The sequence below is a fragment of the Chiloscyllium plagiosum genome, unplaced genomic scaffold (assembly GCF_037043375.1).
Source record: "Chiloscyllium plagiosum isolate Xiang-an unplaced genomic scaffold, Cpla_swu_hap1 HiC_scaffold_33, whole genome shotgun sequence".
NCBI classification, from domain to species: domain Eukaryota; kingdom Metazoa; phylum Chordata; class Chondrichthyes; order Orectolobiformes; family Hemiscylliidae; genus Chiloscyllium; species Chiloscyllium plagiosum.
Window position 1 is genome coordinate 26026494 of NW_028270171.1, and position 17692 is coordinate 26044185.

At 54.4% G+C, this 17692-nt stretch overlaps 1 pseudogene; it reads left to right on the forward strand.

The window, feature by feature from the left end:
* Positions 1–16475, forward strand: part of LOC148141453 (uncharacterized) — a 34118-nt pseudogene extending 17643 nt beyond the window's left edge.
* Positions 16476–17692: the final 1217 nt, after the last annotated feature.

The following is a 17692-nucleotide window of genomic DNA, read 5'->3' on the forward strand; positions in this document are numbered from 1 at the left end:
CTGACCCTCTGACAGTGCAGTGCTCCATCAGTACTGACCCTCTTACAGTGCAGCACTCCATCAGTACTGACCCTCTGACAGTGCAGTGCTCCATCAGTACTGACTCTCTGACAGTGCAGCTCTCCATCAGTACTGACTCTCTGACAGTGCAGCACTCCATCAGTACTGACCCTCTGACAGTGCAGCGCTCCATCAGTACTGACCCTCTGACAGTGCAGCACTCCATCAGTACTGACCCTCTGACACTGCAGTGCTCCATCAGTACTGACCCTCTGACAGTGCAGTGCTCCATCAGTACTGACCCTCTGACAGTGCAGTGCTCCAACAGTACTGGCCCTCTGACAGTGCAGCACTCCATCAGTACTGACCCTCTGACACTGCAGTGCTCCATCAGTACTGGCCCTCTGACAGTGCAGCACTCCATCAGTACTGACCCTCTGACAGTGAAGCACTCCATCAGTACTGACCCTCTGACACTGCAGTGCTCCCTCAGTACTGACCCTCTGACAGTGCAGTGCTCCATCAGTACTGACCCTCTGACAGTGCAGTGCTCCATCAGTACTGACCCTCTGACAGTGCAGTGCTCCATCAGTACTGACCCTCTGACACTGTGTCACAGCCTCAATACTGACAGTCTGACAATGTAGCATTCCCTAAACACTGACTTTCCGACTGTGCGCCCCCCCCGCCTCAGTACTGACCCTCTGACAGTGCAGCACTCCATCAGTACTGACCCTCTGACAGTGCAGTGCTCCATCAGTACTGACCCTCTGACAGTGCAGCTCTCCATCAGTACTGACTCTCTGACAGTGCAGTGCTCCATCAGTACTGACCCTCTGACAGTGCAGCGCTCCATCAGTACTGTCCCTCTGACAGTGCAGCACTCCATCAGTACTGACCCTCTGACAGTGCAGCGCTCCATCAGTACTGTCCCTCTGACAGTGCAGCACTCCATCAGTACTGACCCTCTGACAGTGCAGCGCTCCATCAGTACTGACCCTCTGACAGTGCAGCACTCCATCAGTACTGACCCTCTGACAGTGCAGCGCTCCATCAGTACTGGCCCTCTGACAGTGCAGCACTCCATCAGTACTGACCCTCTGACACTGCAGTGCTCCATCAGTACTGGCCCTCTGACAGTGCAGCACTCCATCAGTACTGACCCTCTGACAGTGCAGCACTCCATCAGTACTGACCCTCTGACAGTGCAGTGCTCCATCAGTACTGGCCCTCTGACAGTGCAGCTCTCCATCAGTACTGACCCTCTGACAGTGCAGCACTCCATCAGTACTGACCCTCTGACACTGCAGTGCTCCATCAGTACTGGCCCTCTGACAGTGCAGCACTCCATCAGTACTGACTCTCTGACAGTGCAGCACTCCATCAGTACTGACCCTCTGACACTGCAGTGCTCCATCAGTACTGACTCTCTGACAGTGCAGCACTCCATCAGTACTGACCCTCTGACAGTGCAGCACTCCATCAGTACTGGCCCTCTGACAGTGCAGCACTCCATCAGTACTGACCCTCTGACAGTGCAGCACTCCATCAGTACTGACCCTCTGACACTGCAGTGCTCCATCAGTACTGACCCTCTGACAGTGCAGTGCTCCATCAGTACTGACCCTCTGACAGTGCAGTGCTCCATCAGTACTGGCCCTCTGACAGTGCAGTGCTCCATCAGTACTGACCCTCTGACAGTGCAGCACTCCATCAGTACTGACCCTCTGACAGTGCAGTGCTCCATCAGTACTGACCCTCTTACAGTGCAGCACTCCATCAGTACTGACCCTCTGACAGTGCAGTGCTCCATCAGTACTGACCCTCTGACAGTGCAGCTCTCCATCAGTACTGACTCTCTGACAGTGCAGCACTCCATCAGTACTGACCCTCTGACAGTGCAGCGCTCCATCAGTACTGACCCTCTGACAGTGCAGCGCTCCATCAGTACTGACCCTCTGACACTGCAGTGCTCCATCAGTACTGACCCTCTGACAGTGCAGTGCTCCATCAGTACTGACCCTCTGACAGTGCAGTGCTCCAACAGTACTGGCCCTCTGACAGTGCAGCACTCCATCAGTACTGACCCTCTGACACTGCAGTGCTCCATCAGTACTGGCCCTCTGACAGTGCAGCACTCCATCAGTACTGACCCTCTGACAGTGCAGCACTCCATCAGTACTGACCCTCTGACACTGCAGTGCTCCCTCAGTACTGACCCTCTGACAGTGCAGTGCTCCATCAGTACTGACCCTCTGACAGTGCAGTGCTCCATCAGTACTGACCCTCTGACAGTGCAGTGCTCCATCAGTACTGACCCTCTGACACTGTGTCACAGCCTCAATACTGACAGTCTGACAATGTAGCATTCCCTAAACACTGACTTTCCGACTGTGCGCCCCCCCCCCCCCCTCAGTACTGACCCTCTGACAGTGCAGCACTCCATCAGTACTGACCCTCTGACAGTGCAGTGCTCCATCAGTACTGACCCTCTGACAGTGCAGCTCTCCATCAGTACTGACTCTCTGACAGTGCAGTGCTCCATCAGTACTGACCCTCTGACAGTGCAGCGCTCCATCAGTACTGTCCCTCTGACAGTGCAGCACTCCATCAGTACTGACCCTCTGACAGTGCAGCACTCCATCAGTACTGACCCTCTGACAGTGCAGCACTCCATCAGTACTGACCCTCTGACAGTGCAGCGCTCCATCAGTACTGGCCCTCTGACAGTGCAGCACTCCATCAGTACTGACCCTCTGACACTGCAGTGCTCCATCAGTACTGGCCCTCTGACAGTGCAGCACTCCATCAGTACTGACCCTCTGACAGTGCAGCACTCCATCAGTACTGACCCTCTGACAGTGCAGTGCTCCATCAGTACTGGCCCTCTGACAGTGCAGCTCTCCATCAGTACTGACCCTCTGACAGTGCAGCACTCCATCAGTACTGACCCTATGACACTGCAGTGCTCCATCAGTACTGGCCCTCTGACAGTGCAGCACTCCATCAGTACTGACTCTCTGACAGTGCAGCACTCCATCAGTACTGACCCTCTGACACTGCAGTGCTCCATCAGTACTGACTCTCTGACAGTGCAGCACTCCATCAGTACTGACCCTCTGACAGTGCAGCGCTCCATCAGTACTGGCCCTCTGACAGTGCAGCACTCCATCAGTACTGACCCTCTGACAGTGCAGCACTCCATCAGTACTGACCCTCTGACAGTGCAGCACTCCATCAGTACTGACCCTCTGACACTGCAGTGCTCCATCAGTACTGACCCTCTGACAGTGCAGCACTCCATCAGTACTGACCCTCTGACAGTGCAGTGCTCCATCAGTACTGACCCTCTGACAGTGCAGCTCTCCATCAGTACTGACTCTCTGACAGTGCAGTGCTCCATCAGTACTGACCCTCTGACAGTGCAGCGCTCCATCAGTACTGGCCCTCTGACAGTGCAGCACTCCATCAGTACTGACCCTCTGACACTGCAGTGCTCCATCAGTACTGGCCCTCTGACAGTGCAGCACTCCATCAGTACTGACCCTCTGACAGTGCAGCACTCCATCAGTACTGACCCTCTGACAGTGCAGTGCTCCATCAGTACTGGCCCTCTGACAGTGCAGCTCTCCATCAGTACTGACCCTCTGACAGTGCAGCACTCCATCAGTACTGACCCTCTGACACTGCAGTGCTCCATCAGTACTGGCCCTCTGACAGTGCAGCACTCCATCAGTACTGACTCTCTGACAGTGCAGCACTCCATCAGTACTGACCCTCTGACACTGCAGTGCTCCATCAGTACTGACTCTCTGACAGTGCAGCACTCCATCAGTACTGACCCTCTGACAGTGCAGCGCTCCATCAGTACTGGCCCTCTGACAGTGCAGCACTCCATCAGTACTGACCCTCTGACAGTGCAGCACTCCATCAGTACTGACCCTCTGACACTGCAGTGCTCCATCAGTACTGGCCCTCTGACAGTGCAGTGCTCCATCAGTACTGACCCTCTGACAGTGCAGCACTCCATCAGTACTGACCCTCTGACAGTGCAGTGCTCCATCAGTACTGACCCTCTTACAGTGCAGCACTCCATCAGTACTGACCCTCTGACAGTGCAGTGCTCCATCAGTACTGACCCTCTGACAGTGCAGCTCTCCATCAGTACTGACTCTCTGACAGTGCAGCACTCCATCAGTACTGACCCTCTGACAGTGCAGCGCTCCATCAGTACTGGCCCTCTGACAGTGCAGCACTCCATCAGTACTGACCCTCTGACAGTGCAGTGCTCCATCAGTACTGACCCTCTGACAGTGCAGTGCTCCATCAGTACTGGCCCTCTGACAGTGCAGTGCTCCATCAGTACTGACCCTCTGACAGTGCAGCACTCCATCAGTACTGACCCTCTGACAGTGCAGTGCTCCATCAGTACTGACCCTCTTACAGTGCAGCACTCCATCAGTACTGACCCTCTGACAGTGCAGTGCTCCATCAGTACTGACCCTCTGACAGTGCAGCTCTCCATCAGTACTGACTCTCTGACAGTGCAGCACTCCATCAGTACTGACCCTCTGACAGTGCAGCGCTCCATCAGTACTGACCCTCTGACAGTGCAGCACTCCATCAGTACTGACCCTCTGACACTGCAGTGCTCCATCAGTACTGACCCTCTGACAGTGCAGTGCTCCATCAGTACTGACCCTCTGACAGTGCAGTGCTCCAACAGTACTGGCCCTCTGACAGTGCAGCACTCGATCAGTACTGACCCTCTGACACTGCAGTGCTCCATCAGTACTGGCCCTCTGACAGTGCAGCACTCCATCAGTACTGACCCTCTGACAGTGCAGCACTCCATCAGTACTGACCCTCTGACACTGCAGTGCTCCCTCAGTACTGACCCTCTGACAGTGCAGTGCTCCATCAGTACTGACCCTCTGACAGTGCAGTGCTCCATCAGTACTGACCCTCTGACAGTGCAGTGCTCCATCAGTACTGACCCTCTGACACTGTGTCACAGCCTCAATACTGACAGTCTGACAATGTAGCATTCCCTAAACACTGACTTTCCGACTGTGCGCCCCCCCCCCCCTCAGTACTGACCCTCTAACAGTGCAGCACTCCATCAGTACTGACCCTCTGACAGTGCAGTGCTCCATCAGTACTGACCCTCTGACAGTGCAGCTCTCCATCAGTACTGACTCTCTGACAGTGCAGTGCTCCATCAGTACTGACCCTCTGACAGTGCAGCGCTCCATCAGTACTGTCCCTCTGACAGTGCAGCACTCCATCAGTACTGACCCTCTGACAGTGCAGCGCTCCATCAGTACTGTCCCTCTGACAGTGCAGCACTCCATCAGTACTGACCCTCTGACAGTGCAGCACTCCATCAGTACTGACCCTCTGACAGTGCAGCACTCCATCAGTACTGACCCTCTGACAGTGCAGCGCTCCATCAGTACTGGCCCTCTGACAGTGCAGCACTCCATCAGTACTGACCCTCTGACACTGCAGTGCTCCAACAGTACTGGCCCTCTGACAGTGCAGCACTCCATCAGTACTGACCCTCTGACAGTGCAGCACTCCATCAGTACTGACCCTCTGACAGTGCAGTGCTCCATCAGTACTGGCCCTCTGACAGTGCAGCTCTCCATCAGTACTGACCCTCTGACAGTGCAGCACTCCATCAGTACTGACCCTCTGACACTGCAGTGCTCCATCAGTACTGGCCCTCTGACAGTGCAGCACTCCATCAGTACTGACTCTCTGACAGTGCAGCACTCCATCAGTACTGACCCTCTGACACTGCAGTGCTCCATCAGTACTGACTCTCTGACAGTGCAGCACTCCATCAGTACTGACCCTCTGACAGTGCAGCGCTCCATCAGTACTGGCCCTCTGACAGTGCAGCACTCCATCAGTACTGACCCTCTGACAGTGCAGCACTCCATCAGTACTGACCCTCTGACACTGCAGTGCTCCATCAGTACTGACCCTCTGACAGTGCAGTGCTCCATCAGTACTGACCCTCTGACAGTGCAGTGCTCCATCAGTACTGACCCTCTGACAGTGCAGTGCTCCATCAGTACTGGCCCTCTGACAGTGCAGTGCTCCATCAGTACTGACCCTCTGACAGTGCAGCACTCCATCAGTACTGACCCTCTGACAGTGCAGTGCTCCATCAGTACTGACCCTCTTACAGTGCAGCACTCCATCAGTACTGACCCTCTGACAGTGCAGTGCTCCATCAGTACTGACCCTCTGACAGTGCAGCTCTCCATCAGTACTGACTCTCTGACAGTGCAGCACTCCATCAGTACTGACCCTCTGACAGTGCAGCGCTCCATCAGTACTGACCCTCTGACAGTGCAGCACTCCATCAGTACTGACCCTCTGACACTGCAGTGCTCCATCAGTACTGACCCTCTGACAGTGCAGTGCTCCATCAGTACTGACCCTCTGACAGTGCAGTGCTCCAACAGTACTGGCCCTCTGACAGTGCAGCACTCCATCAGTACTGACCCTCTGACACTGCAGTGCTCCATCAGTACTGGCCCTCTGACAGTGCAGCACTCCATCAGTACTGACCCTCTGACAGTGCAGCACTCCATCAGTACTGACCCTCTGACACTGCAGTGCTCCCTCAGTACTGACCCTCTGACAGTGCAGCGCTCCATCAGTACTGGCCCTCTGACAGTGCAGCACTCCATCAGTACTGACCCTCTGACACTGCAGTGCTCCATCAGTACTGGCCCTCTGACAGTGCAGCACTCCATCAGTACTGACCCTCTGACAGTGCAGCACTCCATCAGTACTGACCCTCTGACAGTGCAGTGCTCCATCAGTACTGGCCCTCTGACAGTGCAGCTCTCCATCAGTACTGACCCTCTGACAGTGCAGCACTCCATCAGTACTGACCCTCTGACACTGCAGTGCTCCATCAGTACTGGCCCTCTGACAGTGCAGCACTCCATCAGTACTGACTCTCTGACAGTGCAGCACTCCATCAGTACTGACCCTCTGACACTGCAGTGCTCCATCAGTACTGGCCCTCTGACAGTGCAGCACTCCATCAGTACTGACTCTCTGACAGTGCAGCACTCCATCAGTACTGACCCTCTGACAGTGCAGCGCTCCATCAGTACTGGCCCTCTGACAGTGCAGCACTCCATCAGTACTGACCCTCTGACAGTGCAGCACTCCATCAGTACTGACCCTCTGACACTGCAGTGCTCCATCAGTACTGGCCCTCTGACAGTGCAGTGCTCCATCAGTACTGACCCTCTGACAGTGCAGCACTCCATCAGTACTGACCCTCTGACAGTGCAGTGCTCCATCAGTACTGACCCTCTTACAGTGCAGCACTCCATCAGTACTGACCCTCTGACAGTGCAGTGCTCCATCAGTACTGACCCTCTGACAGTGCAGCTCTCCATCAGTACTGACTCTCTGACAGTGCAGCACTCCATCAGTACTGACCCTCTGACAGTGCAGCGCTCCATCAGTACTGGCCCTCTGACAGTGCAGCACTCCATCAGTACTGACCCTCTGACAGTGCAGTGCTCCATCAGTACTGACCCTCTGACAGTGCAGTGCTCCATCAGTACTGACCCTCTGACAGTGCAGCTCTCCATCAGTACTGACCCTCTGACAGTGCAGCACTCCATCAGTACTGACCCTCTGACACTGCAGTGCTCCATCAGTACTGGCCCTCTGACAGTGCAGCACTCCATCAGTACTGACTCTCTGACAGTGCAGCACTCCATCAGTACTGACCCTCTGACACTGCAGTGCTCCATCAGTACTGACTCTCTGACAGTGCAGCACTCCATCAGTACTGACCCTCTGACAGTGCAGCGCTCCATCAGTACTGGCCCTCTGACAGTGCAGCACTCCATCAGTACTGACCCTCTGACAGTGCAGCACTCCATCAGTACTGACCCTCTGACACTGCAGTGCTCCATCAGTACTGGCCCTCTGACAGTGCAGTGCTCCATCAGTACTGGCCCTCTGACAGTGCAGCTCTCCATCAGTACTGACCCTCTGACAGTGCAGCACTCCATCAGTACTGACCCTCTGACAGTGCAGTGCTCCATCAGTACTGACCCTCTTACAGTGCAGCACTCCATCAGTACTGACCCTCTGACAGTGCAGTGCTCCATCAGTACTGACCCTCTGACAGTGCAGCTCTCCATCAGTACTGACTCTCTGACAGTGCAGCACTCCATCAGTACTGACCCTCTGACAGTGCAGCGCTCCATCAGTACTGGCCCTCTGACAGTGCAGCACTCCATCAGTACTGACCCTCTGACAGTGCAGTGCTCCATCAGTACTGACCCTCTGACAGTGCAGTGCTCCATCAGTACTGGCCCTCTGACAGTGCAGTGCTCCATCAGTACTGACCCTCTGACAGTGCAGCACTCCATCAGTACTGACCCTCTGACAGTGCAGTGCTCCATCAGTACTGACCCTCTTACAGTGCAGCACTCCATCAGTACTGACCCTCTGACAGTGCAGTGCTCCATCAGTACTGACTCTCTGACAGTGCAGCTCTCCATCAGTACTGACTCTCTGACAGTGCAGCACTCCATCAGTACTGACCCTCTGACAGTGCAGCGCTCCATCAGTACTGACCCTCTGACAGTGCAGCACTCCATCAGTACTGACCCTCTGACACTGCAGTGCTCCATCAGTACTGACCCTCTGACAGTGCAGTGCTCCATCAGTACTGACCCTCTGACAGTGCAGTGCTCCAACAGTACTGGCCCTCTGACAGTGCAGCACTCCATCAGTACTGACCCTCTGACACTGCAGTGCTCCATCAGTACTGGCCCTCTGACAGTGCAGCACTCCATCAGTACTGACCCTCTGACAGTGAAGCACTCCATCAGTACTGACCCTCTGACACTGCAGTGCTCCCTCAGTACTGACCCTCTGACAGTGCAGTGCTCCATCAGTACTGACCCTCTGACAGTGCAGTGCTCCATCAGTACTGACCCTCTGACAGTGCAGTGCTCCATCAGTACTGACCCTCTGACACTGTGTCACAGCCTCAATACTGACAGTCTGACAATGTAGCATTCCCTAAACACTGACTTTCCGACTGTGCGCCCCCCCCGCCTCAGTACTGACCCTCTGACAGTGCAGCACTCCATCAGTACTGACCCTCTGACAGTGCAGTGCTCCATCAGTACTGACCCTCTGACAGTGCAGCTCTCCATCAGTACTGACTCTCTGACAGTGCAGTGCTCCATCAGTACTGACCCTCTGACAGTGCAGCGCTCCATCAGTACTGTCCCTCTGACAGTGCAGCACTCCATCAGTACTGACCCTCTGACAGTGCAGCGCTCCATCAGTACTGTCCCTCTGACAGTGCAGCACTCCATCAGTACTGACCCTCTGACAGTGCAGCGCTCCATCAGTACTGACCCTCTGACAGTGCAGCACTCCATCAGTACTGACCCTCTGACAGTGCAGCGCTCCATCAGTACTGGCCCTCTGACAGTGCAGCACTCCATCAGTACTGACCCTCTGACACTGCAGTGCTCCATCAGTACTGGCCCTCTGACAGTGCAGCACTCCATCAGTACTGACCCTCTGACAGTGCAGCACTCCATCAGTACTGACCCTCTGACAGTGCAGTGCTCCATCAGTACTGGCCCTCTGACAGTGCAGCTCTCCATCAGTACTGACCCTCTGACAGTGCAGCACTCCATCAGTACTGACCCTCTGACACTGCAGTGCTCCATCAGTACTGGCCCTCTGACAGTGCAGCACTCCATCAGTACTGACTCTCTGACAGTGCAGCACTCCATCAGTACTGACCCTCTGACACTGCAGTGCTCCATCAGTACTGACTCTCTGACAGTGCAGCACTCCATCAGTACTGACCCTCTGACAGTGCAGCACTCCATCAGTACTGGCCCTCTGACAGTGCAGCACTCCATCAGTACTGACCCTCTGACAGTGCAGCACTCCATCAGTACTGACCCTCTGACACTGCAGTGCTCCATCAGTACTGACCCTCTGACAGTGCAGTGCTCCATCAGTACTGACCCTCTGACAGTGCAGTGCTCCATCAGTACTGGCCCTCTGACAGTGCAGTGCTCCATCAGTACTGACCCTCTGACAGTGCAGCACTCCATCAGTACTGACCCTCTGACAGTGCAGTGCTCCATCAGTACTGACCCTCTTACAGTGCAGCACTCCATCAGTACTGACCCTCTGACAGTGCAGTGCTCCATCAGTACTGACCCTCTGACAGTGCAGCTCTCCATCAGTACTGACTCTCTGACAGTGCAGCACTCCATCAGTACTGACCCTCTGACAGTGCAGCGCTCCATCAGTACTGACCCTCTGACAGTGCAGCGCTCCATCAGTACTGACCCTCTGACACTGCAGTGCTCCATCAGTACTGACCCTCTGACAGTGCAGTGCTCCATCAGTACTGACCCTCTGACAGTGCAGTGCTCCAACAGTACTGGCCCTCTGACAGTGCAGCACTCCATCAGTACTGACCCTCTGACACTGCAGTGCTCCATCAGTACTGGCCCTCTGACAGTGCAGCACTCCATCAGTACTGACCCTCTGACAGTGCAGCACTCCATCAGTACTGACCCTCTGACACTGCAGTGCTCCCTCAGTACTGACCCTCTGACAGTGCAGTGCTCCATCAGTACTGACCCTCTGACAGTGCAGTGCTCCATCAGTACTGACCCTCTGACAGTGCAGTGCTCCATCAGTACTGACCCTCTGACACTGTGTCACAGCCTCAATACTGACAGTCTGACAATGTAGCATTCCCTAAACACTGACTTTCCGACTGTGCGCCCCCCCCCCCCCCTCAGTACTGACCCTCTGACAGTGCAGCACTCCATCAGTACTGACCCTCTGACAGTGCAGTGCTCCATCAGTACTGACCCTCTGACAGTGCAGCTCTCCATCAGTACTGACTCTCTGACAGTGCAGTGCTCCATCAGTACTGACCCTCTGACAGTGCAGCGCTCCATCAGTACTGTCCCTCTGACAGTGCAGCACTCCATCAGTACTGACCCTCTGACAGTGCAGCACTCCATCAGTACTGACCCTCTGACAGTGCAGCACTCCATCAGTACTGACCCTCTGACAGTGCAGCGCTCCATCAGTACTGGCCCTCTGACAGTGCAGCACTCCATCAGTACTGACCCTCTGACACTGCAGTGCTCCATCAGTACTGGCCCTCTGACAGTGCAGCACTCCATCAGTACTGACCCTCTGACAGTGCAGCACTCCATCAGTACTGACCCTCTGACAGTGCAGTGCTCCATCAGTACTGGCCCTCTGACAGTGCAGCTCTCCATCAGTACTGACCCTCTGACAGTGCAGCACTCCATCAGTACTGACCCTATGACACTGCAGTGCTCCATCAGTACTGGCCCTCTGACAGTGCAGCACTCCATCAGTACTGACTCTCTGACAGTGCAGCACTCCATCAGTACTGACCCTCTGACACTGCAGTGCTCCATCAGTACTGACTCTCTGACAGTGCAGCACTCCATCAGTACTGACCCTCTGACAGTGCAGCGCTCCATCAGTACTGGCCCTCTGACAGTGCAGCACTCCATCAGTACTGACCCTCTGACAGTGCAGCACTCCATCAGTACTGACCCTCTGACAGTGCAGCACTCCATCAGTACTGACCCTCTGACACTGCAGTGCTCCATCAGTACTGACCCTCTGACAGTGCAGCACTCCATCAGTACTGACCCTCTGACAGTGCAGTGCTCCATCAGTACTGACCCTCTGACAGTGCAGCTCTCCATCAGTACTGACTCTCTGACAGTGCAGTGCTCCATCAGTACTGACCCTCTGACAGTGCAGCGCTCCATCAGTACTGGCCCTCTGACAGTGCAGCACTCCATCAGTACTGACCCTCTGACACTGCAGTGCTCCATCAGTACTGGCCCTCTGACAGTGCAGCACTCCATCAGTACTGACCCTCTGACAGTGCAGCACTCCATCAGTACTGACCCTCTGACAGTGCAGTGCTCCATCAGTACTGGCCCTCTGACAGTGCAGCTCTCCATCAGTACTGACCCTCTGACAGTGCAGCACTCCATCAGTACTGACCCTCTGACACTGCAGTGCTCCATCAGTACTGGCCCTCTGACAGTGCAGCACTCCATCAGTACTGACTCTCTGACAGTGCAGCACTCCATCAGTACTGACCCTCTGACACTGCAGTGCTCCATCAGTACTGACTCTCTGACAGTGCAGCACTCCATCAGTACTGACCCTCTGACAGTGCAGCGCTCCATCAGTACTGGCCCTCTGACAGTGCAGCACTCCATCAGTACTGACCCTCTGACAGTGCAGCACTCCATCAGTACTGACCCTCTGACACTGCAGTGCTCCATCAGTACTGGCCCTCTGACAGTGCAGTGCTCCATCAGTACTGACCCTCTGACAGTGCAGCACTCCATCAGTACTGACCCTCTGACAGTGCAGTGCTCCATCAGTACTGACCCTCTTACAGTGCAGCACTCCATCAGTACTGACCCTCTGACAGTGCAGTGCTCCATCAGTACTGACCCTCTGACAGTGCAGCTCTCCATCAGTACTGACTCTCTGACAGTGCAGCACTCCATCAGTACTGACCCTCTGACAGTGCAGCGCTCCATCAGTACTGGCCCTCTGACAGTGCAGCACTCCATCAGTACTGACCCTCTGACAGTGCAGTGCTCCATCAGTACTGACCCTCTGACAGTGCAGTGCTCCATCAGTACTGGCCCTCTGACAGTGCAGTGCTCCATCAGTACTGACCCTCTGACAGTGCAGCACTCCATCAGTACTGACCCTCTGACAGTGCAGTGCTCCATCAGTACTGACCCTCTTACAGTGCAGCACTCCATCAGTACTGACCCTCTGACAGTGCAGTGCTCCATCAGTACTGACCCTCTGACAGTGCAGCTCTCCATCAGTACTGACTCTCTGACAGTGCAGCACTCCATCAGTACTGACCCTCTGACAGTGCAGCGCTCCATCAGTACTGACCCTCTGACAGTGCAGCACTCCATCAGTACTGACCCTCTGACACTGCAGTGCTCCATCAGTACTGACCCTCTGACAGTGCAGTGCTCCATCAGTACTGACCCTCTGACAGTGCAGTGCTCCAACAGTACTGGCCCTCTGACAGTGCAGCACTCGATCAGTACTGACCCTCTGACACTGCAGTGCTCCATCAGTACTGGCCCTCTGACAGTGCAGCACTCCATCAGTACTGACCCTCTGACAGTGCAGCACTCCATCAGTACTGACCCTCTGACACTGCAGTGCTCCCTCAGTACTGACCCTCTGACAGTGCAGTGCTCCATCAGTACTGACCCTCTGACAGTGCAGTGCTCCATCAGTACTGACCCTCTGACAGTGCAGTGCTCCATCAGTACTGACCCTCTGACACTGTGTCACAGCCTCAATACTGACAGTCTGACAATGTAGCATTCCCTAAACACTGACTTTCCGACTGTGCGCCCCCCCCCCCCTCAGTACTGACCCTCTAACAGTGCAGCACTCCATCAGTACTGACCCTCTGACAGTGCAGTGCTCCATCAGTACTGACCCTCTGACAGTGCAGCTCTCCATCAGTACTGACTCTCTGACAGTGCAGTGCTCCATCAGTACTGACCCTCTGACAGTGCAGCGCTCCATCAGTACTGTCCCTCTGACAGTGCAGCACTCCATCAGTACTGACCCTCTGACAGTGCAGCGCTCCATCAGTACTGTCCCTCTGACAGTGCAGCACTCCATCAGTACTGACCCTCTGACAGTGCAGCACTCCATCAGTACTGACCCTCTGACAGTGCAGCACTCCATCAGTACTGACCCTCTGACAGTGCAGCGCTCCATCAGTACTGGCCCTCTGACAGTGCAGCACTCCATCAGTACTGACCCTCTGACACTGCAGTGCTCCAACAGTACTGGCCCTCTGACAGTGCAGCACTCCATCAGTACTGACCCTCTGACAGTGCAGCACTCCATCAGTACTGACCCTCTGACAGTGCAGTGCTCCATCAGTACTGGCCCTCTGACAGTGCAGCTCTCCATCAGTACTGACCCTCTGACAGTGCAGCACTCCATCAGTACTGACCCTCTGACACTGCAGTGCTCCATCAGTACTGGCCCTCTGACAGTGCAGCACTCCATCAGTACTGACTCTCTGACAGTGCAGCACTCCATCAGTACTGACCCTCTGACACTGCAGTGCTCCATCAGTACTGACTCTCTGACAGTGCAGCACTCCATCAGTACTGACCCTCTGACAGTGCAGCGCTCCATCAGTACTGGCCCTCTGACAGTGCAGCACTCCATCAGTACTGACCCTCTGACAGTGCAGCACTCCATCAGTACTGACCCTCTGACACTGCAGTGCTCCATCAGTACTGACCCTCTGACAGTGCAGTGCTCCATCAGTACTGACCCTCTGACAGTGCAGTGCTCCATCAGTACTGACCCTCTGACAGTGCAGTGCTCCATCAGTACTGGCCCTCTGACAGTGCAGTGCTCCATCAGTACTGACCCTCTGACAGTGCAGCACTCCATCAGTACTGACCCTCTGACAGTGCAGTGCTCCATCAGTACTGACCCTCTTACAGTGCAGCACTCCATCAGTACTGACCCTCTGACAGTGCAGTGCTCCATCAGTACTGACCCTCTGACAGTGCAGCTCTCCATCAGTACTGACTCTCTGACAGTGCAGCACTCCATCAGTACTGACCCTCTGACAGTGCAGCGCTCCATCAGTACTGACCCTCTGACAGTGCAGCACTCCATCAGTACTGACCCTCTGACACTGCAGTGCTCCATCAGTACTGACCCTCTGACAGTGCAGTGCTCCATCAGTACTGACCCTCTGACAGTGCAGTGCTCCAACAGTACTGGCCCTCTGACAGTGCAGCACTCCATCAGTACTGACCCTCTGACACTGCAGTGCTCCATCAGTACTGGCCCTCTGACAGTGCAGCACTCCATCAGTACTGACCCTCTGACAGTGCAGCACTCCATCAGTACTGACCCTCTGACACTGCAGTGCTCCCTCAGTACTGACCCTCTGACAGTGCAGTGCTCCATCAGTACTGACCCTCTGACAGTGCAGTGCTCCATCAGTACTGACCCTCTGACAGTGCAGTGCTCCATCAGTACTGACCCTCTGACACTGTGTCACAGCCTCAATACTGACAGTCTGACAATGTAGCATTCCCTAAACACTGACTTTCCGACTGTGCGCCCCCCCCCCCTCAGTACTGACCCTCTGACAGTGCAGCACTCCATCAGTACTGACCCTCTGACAGTGCAGTGCTCCATCAGTACTGACCCTCTGACAGTGCAGCTCTCCATCAGTACTGACTCTCTGACAGTGCAGTGCTCCATCAGTACTGACCCTCTGACAGTGCAGCGCTCCATCAGTACTGTCCCTCTGACAGTGCAGCACTCCATCAGTACTGACCCTCTGACAGTGCAGCACTCCATCAGTACTGACCCTCTGACAGTGCAGCACTCCATCAGTACTGACCCTCTGACAGTGCAGCGCTCCATCAGTACTGGCCCTCTGACAGTGCAGCACTCCATCAGTACTGACCCTCTGACACTGCAGTGCTCCATCAGTACTGGCCCTCTGACAGTGCAGCACTCCATCAGTACTGACCCTCTGACAGTGCAGCACTCCATCAGTACTGACCCTCTGACAGTGCAGTGCTCCATCAGTACTGGCCCTCTGACAGTGCAGCTCTCCATCAGTACTGACCCTCTGACAGTGCAGCACTCCATCAGTACTGACCCTCTGACACTGCAGTGCTCCATCAGTACTGGCCCTCTGACAGTGCAGCACTCCATCAGTACTGACTCTCTGACAGTGCAGCACTCCATCAGTACTGACCCTCTGACACTGCAGTGCTCCATCAGTACTGACTCTCTGACAGTGCAGCACTCCATCAGTACTGACCCTCTGACAGTGCAGCGCTCCATCAGTACTGGCCCTCTGACAGTGCAGCACTCCATCAGTACTGACCCTCTGACAGTGCAGCACTCCATCAGTACTGACCCTCTGACACTGCAGTGGTCCATCAGTACTGACCCTCTGACAGTGCAGTGCTCCATCAGTACTGACCCTCTGACAGTGCAGTGCTCCATCAGTACTGGCCCTCTGACAGTGCAGCACTCCATCAGTACTGACCCTCTGACAGTGCAGCACTCCATCAGTACTGACCCTCTGACACTGCAGTGCTCCATCAGTACTGGCCCTCTGACAGTGCAGCACTCCATCAGTACTGACCCTCTGACAGTGCAGCACTCCATCAGTACTGACCCTCTGACACTGCAGTGCTCCATCAGTACTGACCCTCTGACAGTGCAGTGCTCCATCAGTACTGACCCTCTGACAGTGCAGTGCTCCATCAGTACTGACCCTCTGACAGTGCAGTGCTCCATCAGTACTGACCCTCTGACACTGTGTCACAGCCTCAATACTGACAGTCTGACAATGTAGCATTCCCTAAACACTGACTTTCCTTCTGTGCGCCCCCCCCCCCCCTCAGTACTGACCCTCTGACAGTGCAGCACTCCATCAGTACTGACCCTCTGACTGTGCAGCACTCCATCAGTACTGACCCTCTGACAGTGCAGCACTCCATCAGTAACTGTGGCACAGCCTCAATACTGACGGTCTGACAATGTAGCATTCCCTAAGCACTGACCTTCCGACTGTGCGGGTCTCCATCAGTACTGACCTTCCGACAGTGTGATATCTAGTAGTGGATGCAATATTCCAGTAGACGTTGGTCCAGTTTGATCAAGGTTCATGTTAATTCCCTCTCTGTTTATCCTGTGCCTCAATAAAACCCAAGGTGTGGCAAAGCTGCATTAACCACTTTCTCAAACTAATGTGCCACCTTCAACAATTTGTCTTCTTGTCTTTTTTACATTTTGCAGGGAGTGAAACCTCTCTGAAGCCAAGTTGAACGTTGGAATTGAGCTGCTAAAGGCCATGAAAAATGTGTGTCTCCAGCCTGGCCCTCAAACCAAGTAGATAAAGGTCAAAAGGTCTTCTTTCCCAACGGTCTGTTGTGGAGTTGAACTGAATAAACCTGGTGATTTGTGAACGCATGCCAGAGAGGAATGACCGAGAGAAACCTACCAGCTTGTGAGGAAACCCAACAAGTGTCGTCTGTGGAAAAGGAACTGTTGTCCCTAAGTGATGGGCTGAATGACCTCCTTGTCTGTCATGATCTAGTGACTCTACAATATCTACCAAGAGCTCACTGACAGGGTTCCCTCTTACTGTTGCTACATGCCCCATTTAATTCTGACAACTATAGGATTAGACTACTACAGGCCTTGAGTGGGTGATAGTGACTGGTTCACTCAAAAATAACCTTGCTTTATATAGAGCTTTTCACTAGCATTCCACATCTCAAAATGTGTTACAGCCAATGAGTGTTTTGAAGTGTTTTAAGTATCAGATTCACAGCAGCCCAATTAGTAACAGCAAGTTCCCACAAGCAATGCCATTATGACCTGGTTAATCGGATTTTGTGATGGTGCTTGAGGCATCAGCAGGAAGTCCATTGTTCGACCTGGAAAGTGTCCTTTCGCCACCTCCCCCTTCCACCTACCACCTGATGAAGGAGTGACACTCCGAAAGCTGGTGCTTCCAATTAAACCT